Here is a 9,243-nt window from a genome sequence, read left to right on the forward strand (position 1 = left end):
CCGGATTGAATCGGAACCACATAACACCCGTGTTCCAGGCAGCGGCTGCCACCTCAGTTTACATATGTTTGTATTCGTATAGTTTTTCTGAGTTGGCAGCAGCATATCCCGGAATGCCTGTTCCGGATTCTTTTGGTTCGGGATGGAGGAAAACCCAGGACCAATATGTTTGTGTTCGGATTGTCACATTTACATTGACCCGGAACCTCACTACATTAGAGTCGGCTGTCACATCATGTACACATGTTTGTATTTGTATCGGTTTTCTGTGTTGGAAGCAGCATATCCTGGAATGCCTGCTCCGTATTCTTTTACCAATTTGTATGTGTTTGGTTTGTCACATTCGCATCCACCACACTCAAACATCGGTGAGATGTAATAGATGTCGGGAATATGTCACACACGCAGCACTTGCTGTTCCAATCCATGGAAATGCATGATTTTTGCCATTTAACTGCAATTGATTCCGAGGTAAAATCGAGGAAATAGTGGAAATAATCGACAGGAAAGCAAGCTAAAGAATAACTGCAGCTATCCAAGGTTTTGGAGTCTCTACTGCGACATCTGGGTGTCGAGGACCACTGGAGTGACGGGACGAAGAGAAGAGTACAACGTCGCATTAGATCTTTTCCCGCCGAGATAACCACCACCATTTTCAAAGGATGAAGTTGCAACTTCACCTTTGATACTGTCAAGAACCGATCTATCGCAGATGAGGAATGTCAGGTGTCATGATAAACCAGAGTAGTTTTGGCTCAACTACGCTCCTGTTGGTGCAACCGTCTAAATTCCTAACTTGTTGGTTACAGTCCATCGAAGCAACACATTCCTAGAACTGGACATAAACCAGATTATGCAGAAAAATGAATATACAAACATCCATACCTGATTGGATCAGCAATACCAAAGAGGTCATCTAAGAAATATTGTTGCAGGGGAAGCTATCATACTTTTTTCGCTATCCTCTTCAATCACTATCGTAAAATTTGCTACTTTCCAAGCAAGATAGGTTGCACTGGTGCTTTCAATCCCGAAACATAGGTCAAATACTAGTCGAGGTGGAAGTTATCCCAGCAAATAACTCCCATTGCCATATATTTCCACGATACTTGTATTTGTGTTGCGGTTAATATCGGATTCGGATTCTAAGTCGCTACCTTTTTCTAAAGGCTTGATCGAACATAAACATCCCCTGAGATACCCACTTCTGTGGTAGAATTTTCGTCTCGAACGCTGGATGACGACGTGATATGACTCACAGGCAGATCAATAACACCCATCCGTTATGCGTTATTTAGGGTTTGCAGGTTTTTTACCAATACAAGATTCCCTATTCAAGATCACCTTTTTCTGATGCAATCAGGTAGTCATAAGTGACTAAGTGACATAAGTGACTTGTTCAGTATTAAGACATCAGGAGCTAAGGGTGTTACAGATAAAACTTTACAAGAAAGCATCTGTTTGATGCTTTACTCTTTAAATTTTGTTCAGATTGCCGTACATTTCTTTCTTTTTCCTATAAAAAAAACGGAGAGAACAGGGTAATATTTTGGCTTTTCCATTTTTTATAAAACTTGTAACTTACAATATTTGAATTTTTTATATATTTTTTATTAATATTCTAAACATTACCTCTGACATAATCGCATCATTAACACAAGATTAGGTGGGACTTATGACAGCATTTACAATATTTTTTCTAACCCCCTTTTCAATGGCACCTCCCTTCACTCCAAAACAACATTTGCTGATGAGTATCATTTCAATTGATATGTGAAATGCTATCAAATAAAACCCCCACAAAATATAGCATTACAACTTCCGCTCGACTGGAGGTTGAAAGAAACCGGATGAAATCTCAAATTCGTAAAAAAAGAAAACTCAAATACAATACACAAATTGAAGAACAAAAAAAAAAGAAACTAGAAAGAAAACTGTAAATAAAGTAAAAAAAGAAATAATTTCCTTGGCCCGTAACACCCCTAGAAATGACCAAACAAATTGAAGAAGTCTATCTAAGAGACAAGAGTCGTTTTTTTACTCATTCATAAAAAAGGAACTGCATACATACATACATCAAAAAGAAAAAATCTCAAACAACTAAACAAACTACAAGAAATGAAAACACAAAAGATTGACTCTTCCGGTCAATACAAATCAATATAGAGGACAATAAGTTGACAGTAAGTCAGATGATGACAGACAAAATGTATAACCAGACAATTGTTAAGTGTTATAAGAAGATTTATTTTTCAATGTGAGTTATATTTGTAAAGGAAAGAAAGAAATGCAATAACAGCAAAATCATCATAAATTATGGAAAAGCCTTGAGAATTTATTGTGGAAGATAGGTATATATTATTTTAACCAAATTCAATGTTGAGCTATTTCCACTATGATGAGGTCCTTATTAAGATATTCACAATGAACAAAATTTCAACTCTTATTAAATATGTATGCAAATTTACTCATATGGGTACCACCCGTAGCTCCTGATTTCTAAATACCTAAGAAGGGATGCCACTTATGACGACCTGTAGAGGAATTCTAGAACTCTTTTTAATCCCCTTAGCATTTATGCTAACTTTTTCGAAATGAGGTTTTTGATTTCCTTATTTTTTTTTTTTGATGTGGTGATGGATGCTGCTCATCAGCAAAACATTTCAGTATATTTTCAAATTTTTTTGACTAATACTATGTTTACATTTACGAAATCCACTCGATTTCATCTGTTAATTCCATTGTGTATACGTCAAATGAAAACTCATCTAAAATCGATTGGATTTCATTTGACGTTTGAGCAATAGAATTGACAGTTGAAATCAAGTGGATTTCGTAAATATAAACATAGTATAACGGTTCCAAATATATCACACCTTGAAAAAGTCGAATACTGTAAAAACAATATGCAAAGAAATATTCATAGCTTCTTTAATATTGGTCCAATTTGAAAAAAAATAGTTTTGTTGTTGTTGTTTTATTAGCTATTTAATAAAAAATAATAAAAAAATGCACAGTGGGCTTGGATGCAACTTTAGCGATTTAATATTTAAAATCAATTTTTAACAGTGATAGTACTCTTCGATAACTACGATCAATTACAAAATTTGTAAGTCCTGTTTGGTAGTGGGATTCGAATGATTACCAATAATTTAAAATTTGTCAATACAATTTTTCTTTTATAGCAGCGTGAAACATTCCCAGCAAAATTTAAAGGAAGGGGTTCCATGCGATGACGTGATTTTATGGCATCTTTTGCATTGGTTCAAACGAAGTCGTGAAAGATCCGATCTTTTCATCAGCATTTGAACCCATGCAAAGGAAGTAGTAAGAGATCCGATCTTTTCATCAGCATTTGAACCCATGCGAAGGAAGTCGTAAAAGATCCGATCTTTTCATCAGCATCCATTGATCCAATAGAGATGAATTTTGTGTTTTTATTTATACACATTTTTCTAAATATATAAGATTAATTATTTACAATAGGCTAGATGTTGTCGGAGACTCAAAATCACGACCAACGTTGTTAAAACTCTCGTAATGATAATGTCATTGCAAAGGGTTGGTGAAAATGACATGCCAAAGCATTGGTGGAAATGACATGCCAAAGCATTGGTGTAAATGACAATTTTTGGATCCAAAAATGAATAGCATCTTTTGGGGCCCACGCTCATATATAATTCATGGATGAAGATGTAAAAAGATGACATGCCAGATCACCTGCACCCATGATTGAATGGCATCTTTGGCATCTAACATTTTGCTGGGTTTGTTATTGCAAAAAAAATAATTTTTTTTAATATTTGTTTTGTTGTTTTATTTAGGAATTTATCTTAAACATCTTAAAAACTTCTTCATTTTGCGATTTTAGGAATGGTTTAGCAATTGGTGCATATTTCATTAGAAAATGTCCCGAAAGCTGTAAAACTCCGCTATGACACCACGTGTAGTGGATGGAGCGTACAATATTTCTCGAACGAAATTTGACAGTCGTAATATTTTGCGCAAACTTAAATCAAGTTCTAAGATGGACCATATTGATGCACTTGTTTGGGTACCTCCTCCACAAAAGTTCAAAACTTTTCGATTTTTATCGATGCTTCGCACATCGCAATATTTCTAACAGACAAAGATCAAGTTCGAATATGGACTTTAACGGTCAACTCCTTTGGAAACCTCCCACACAAAATGTTGAAAAAGTGCAGTTTAAGATCTTCACTCGAATCGTTTTAATTTTTCTTGCAATAGATTGCACTCTACGTTCACCCATAAGAACGTTAAAAACTTGGGTTTGGGCGTCGGGCTAGTAACCCTCCCCTAGAAAAAACAGCTACTATGAAAAAACGAAAGGAAAGAAAAACAAACCCCTCTAAAGTTGACGAACCCCGCAAACGTTTTAAGGACCATGATCTGCGAATCTGCACCTGGAATGTTCGCACTCTTTATAGAGAAGGTGCAGTCTTCGCATTGGCAGACGTACTTGAAAAGTACAAGGCCGATATTACTGCCATACAGGAAATACGATGGATTGGTAAAGGCGTCACAACAACACCTAAAGGTGACGCACTGTATTATAGCTGCATAACGTAAAGCATGAGTTTGGTTGCGGATTCGTAGTAAGTCGGAGACTAAAACATCTGTTATCCAGCTTCACCCCAGTGAATGAAAGACTTGCTGCAATTCGAATAAAAGCTAAATTCTTCAACATCAGCATTATTTGCGCTCATGCTCCCACTGAAGAAAAGGACGAACAGACCAAAGATATATTTTACGAGCGCTTAGAAGAAACATATGACTGTTGCCGTACCCATGACATTGAGAACGAACGAACGAAATAAGAAATGTTTGAAGAACGAAGCGACTTTAAGCCTACAAGGACTTCTTCTTCAGACAATACAATATGAGGTAGATGATTCAGCTTGACAATACTACAGTTATATTGTTCATTTAGAATTTTAGAAGAGTAGGAAGTCTGAAAGATGTCAGAAACATATTAGAGATTTCGGATTCATCCGAAGATTCTCTGCTACCAAAATTTCATACAGCTTGGGAAATTATTAGCCTTTCTTTTAGAATTAACAAATTTAAAGAAGCTTTTCGGGTTATTTTTGAAATTCCTACTCATTTTATCAAGATAATGCCGATAAAAATAAGAATTGGCAGAATTATATTTATTTCGGGATACAATATAGCTAAAGTAATTCACTGTGAAGTTAATTTTTTTAAATTTTTTGAAGCATCTACTTTTTATGTTACGCAACCTCCTTAACGTCGATGTGAACCAAGGAGGGCCATGATCAGAAACTTTTGTTATTTATGGAGTTGTTTTAGCGAAAGCAGAGTTAAGGTGATTATAGAAATTAGAAACGCTTAAATCTATCGTATCATTAATAACAAATCTTGTACTTAATAAAATTGATTTTAGCCGATTAATATCTGTTTTTCCAAAATTAAATTTAGGATTAATATATTTCTTAGACCTAGGGATTGGTCTAGAAATTTGTAGTTGAAGGTTAACTGAAAGTGTAGGATGGTAAACATCTTCTGGCATTACAATAGGTAGGCATCTATTCAATGCAACATTGAGTGTAGATGAAAAGACTAGATCTTAAGCCCGATCCTTTATGTTAAAAACATTGTTAACTTGGTAAATACATTGACTAAAAATTAAATCCCAAAAATCGTCAATTCCAGTGCTAGTTGCAGGTATAAAATCTATTCCCCAGGGACCAATGAGATATGAGGAAGATTAAAATCACACATACAAATTAATTCGGAGGTAGACATTAAAGAAGAAACACTTTGAATTAAATTGGCATGTCTTAGATAATGTCATTGCCCGAGTTTGGTGCAATATAAGAAACAGTTACAAAGATTATATTCCCAAGGTAATTCAGTTTTACACAAAGAAACTCATCAAAAGTTGTTTTTGCTGCTGCAAAAAACATGGTAGTTAGCAGTACCAGATTTTATCATCTCGATATTCATAAGGGCACCTGGCTGTCTCCAGATCAAAGAACAAGTAATCAAATTGATCATGTTGTGATAGATGGAAGGCATTCATCCAGCGTGTTGGATGTACGATCGTTCCGAGGCGAAAACATTGATTCGGACCACTACCTTATTGCACACGGTGTGCCTTAACCAAATTTAAATGAAAGGTGCTTACACCTGGGAAGTTTTTGCAGATTCTGAAACTACAATGCTCATAGATGAGAAATATCAAGAAACTAAAAAAATCGCCGGAGGGATTTTCAAATGAATCGCGATTTAAATTCACATTTTAGGGGTTCTTTAGGTTTTCACGATTTTGCTTGGAAATCGCGAGTCCTATGTAAATGGGTCTAAAGAAAATGTTGTAGCTGTGAAAATCCTCCACAAGATTTACCTTCCTGATATTTTCGTAGGTTTTACCGTTTTTGAGATATGGAAGTTCAAATTGAAAAAAATGCACTGACTGTATCGCCCCTTTATAAAACAATATCATGAAGGGTGCGCCTTATCTAACTTTTAATGAAAAACGCTTACACAGGGGACGTTTTTGTGAATTCTGAAACAGCAATGTTCATAGATGAGAAAAATCCCAAAACTAGAAAAAATTGCTTTAGGGATTTTTAAATAAATCGCGGTCAAAATTCACATTTTTAGGTGTTTTTTATGGTTTTACGATTTTGCTTGGAAACCGCAAGTCCTATCGGAATGGGACTAAAGAAAATGTTGTAGCTGTGAAAATTCTCTACAAGATTGGCCTTCAGGTTTTTTTCGTAGGTTTTTTCATTTTTGAGATATAGAGCTTCAGTTCAAATTTTTAGGTTTTTATCTTAAGTCTTCAAGATTTTGCTTGAAAACCGCAAGTCATAATAAAATGGGACTAAAGGAAATTTTGTAGCTGTGAAGATTCTCTACAAGATTGGCTGATTTATTTTTTCTTAGGCTGTACCATATTTTTGAGATATATACGTTTGAGTTGGGAAATTGCAGTCATAACATTGTTTTATAAGGAGACTTGTCCCAATTTGAATTGTCTCAATTTGAAGTTCTATATCTCAAAAACGGTAAAACCTACGAAAATATCATAAAGCTCAATCTTGTGGAGAATTTTCGCAGCTACAATATTTTCGTTGGCCCAATTTACATAGGACTCGCGGTTTCCAAGCAAAATCGTGAAAACCTAAAGAACCCCTAAAAATGTGAACTTAAACCGCGATTTATTTGAAAATCCCTCCGGCGATATTATTGTTTCTTGGTATTTCCGATCTATGAGCATTGTAGTTTCAGAATCTGCAAAAACTTCCCAGGTGTAAGCACCTTCCATTTAAAATTAGTTAAGGCGCACCGTGTGCAGCAAAGGTACGTACCCGTCTAAACGTTGCAAATAAAGCACGAACAGACACAACGAGGAACTAGCCCAATTGCTTACCGCGAGCACTCCTTGTCTCGATAACATAACAACACAACTACTACTTTACAATCAGTAGCAACGCGTAGTGCACGAGAGAGATATCGGGAGAAAAAGAGAGAAGAGAAACGTCTTTTCCGCAAGAAAAAGAGAGAAATGGAAAAGCGGGAGTGTGAAAAAATCGAGATGTACAGGAGCCAGAATGAAGTCCGAAAATTCTACCAAAGAGTAAAACATCAAACAGATGGCTTTGGTACAGGCACATCCTCCTGTAGAGACCAGCAAGGTAATCTGGTAACAGATACAGATAGCGTGCTCAGGATATGGAAGGAACATTTCTCTAATCTGCTGGTATCCAATATTAGCGAAGACGATGATATCACAGATCCAATCCCAGAAGATGGTATAGAATGTATACCGCCCGGCCAAGATGAGGTAAAAACAGCAATCAACCGGCTGAAGAATAATAAAGCAGCAGGAGCCGATGGCTTACCAGCCGAGCTGTTTAAAACCGGAGGCGACGCGCTGATAAGGTGTATGCATCAGCTAGTTAGCACCATCTGACAGACGCGTACCCGACGATCTGAACCTGAGCATCCTATATCCCGTCCACAAGAAAGGAGATAAGACTGTATGCTCCAACTATAGGAACATAAGTATTCTCCCTATTGCCTATAAGATAGTGTCAGGGATATTGTGCGAACGACTAAAGCCAATGGTCAACGAAATAATTGGACCATACCAATGTGGCTTTAGACCTGGCAAGATATTTACCCTGCGGCAAATCCTAGAGAAGACCCAAGAGATGCAGATCAATACATATCACCTTTTTGTCGATTATAAAGCAGCATTCGACAGTCCCCTCCGATCAATGGTATTCCATGCAATGTCTGAATTTGGTATCCCCGCAAAGCTCATCCGGCTTTGTAAGATGACTTTAACTGATAATAGGCCCTCAGTTAAAATTGGAAAGAACCTCTCCGAAGAACCAAAAGAGGTTTCAGACAAGGAGGAGGTCGTGTGACCTATTCAACATTTTGCTGGAAAAGGTAATACGAGATGCAAATGTCAAAAGAAATGGCACAATTGACACCAATAGCCACATGTTACTTGCTTATGCTGATGACATAGACATCATGGGACGATCAGTAAAGGAAGTAACTGATACCTTTAGGAAGGTCGAAGCAGAATCTGCGAAAGTGGGTCTGGTGGTAAACGGCGAAAAGACCAAATTGATGGTGTCGACGCGCAAAGCGTCCATAGAGCTCGGACCAACTGTGGAAGTTGGTACCTACAATTTTGAGGTAGTTAAAGACTTCGTCTATTTCGGCACTGCCATAAACACAACAAACAACATCAGTTGTGAAATAAGAAGAAGAATTGTACTGGCCAACAGATGCTACTATGGTTTAAGTAAGCAATTTAAAAACAAAGCCAACAAAAATAACACTATACAAAACGCTGATACTACCCGTGCTAATGTATGGCTCCGAAGCATGGGTACTTGCGCAAGCAGATAAGGCAGTGCATGGTGTGTTTGAGAGGAAAATTCTTCGAAAGATCTACGGGCCGATTTGCGTTGACGGTGAATATCGACGTCGTATGAACCACGAGCTATATCAGCTATACAATGACATGAATATAGTTAAACGTATCGAGATGCAACGATTGCGTTGGCTAGGCCATATCATAAGAATGAGCGATGATGAACCCTCTAAAAAGGCGTATGAATACATGCCACATGGCGGTGCACGCAGAATCGGCAGGCCTAAGCTTCGATGGAGCATACAAGTGGATGAAGAAATGAAAAGGCGCGGTATTCCAAAAAGTCAAGCGGAAAACAG

The sequence above is a fragment of the Musca autumnalis genome, unplaced genomic scaffold (genome assembly GCF_047663935.1).
Source record: "Musca autumnalis isolate F117 unplaced genomic scaffold, ASM4766393v1 scaffold_3, whole genome shotgun sequence".
Taxonomy (NCBI): Eukaryota; Metazoa; Arthropoda; class Insecta; order Diptera; family Muscidae; genus Musca; species Musca autumnalis.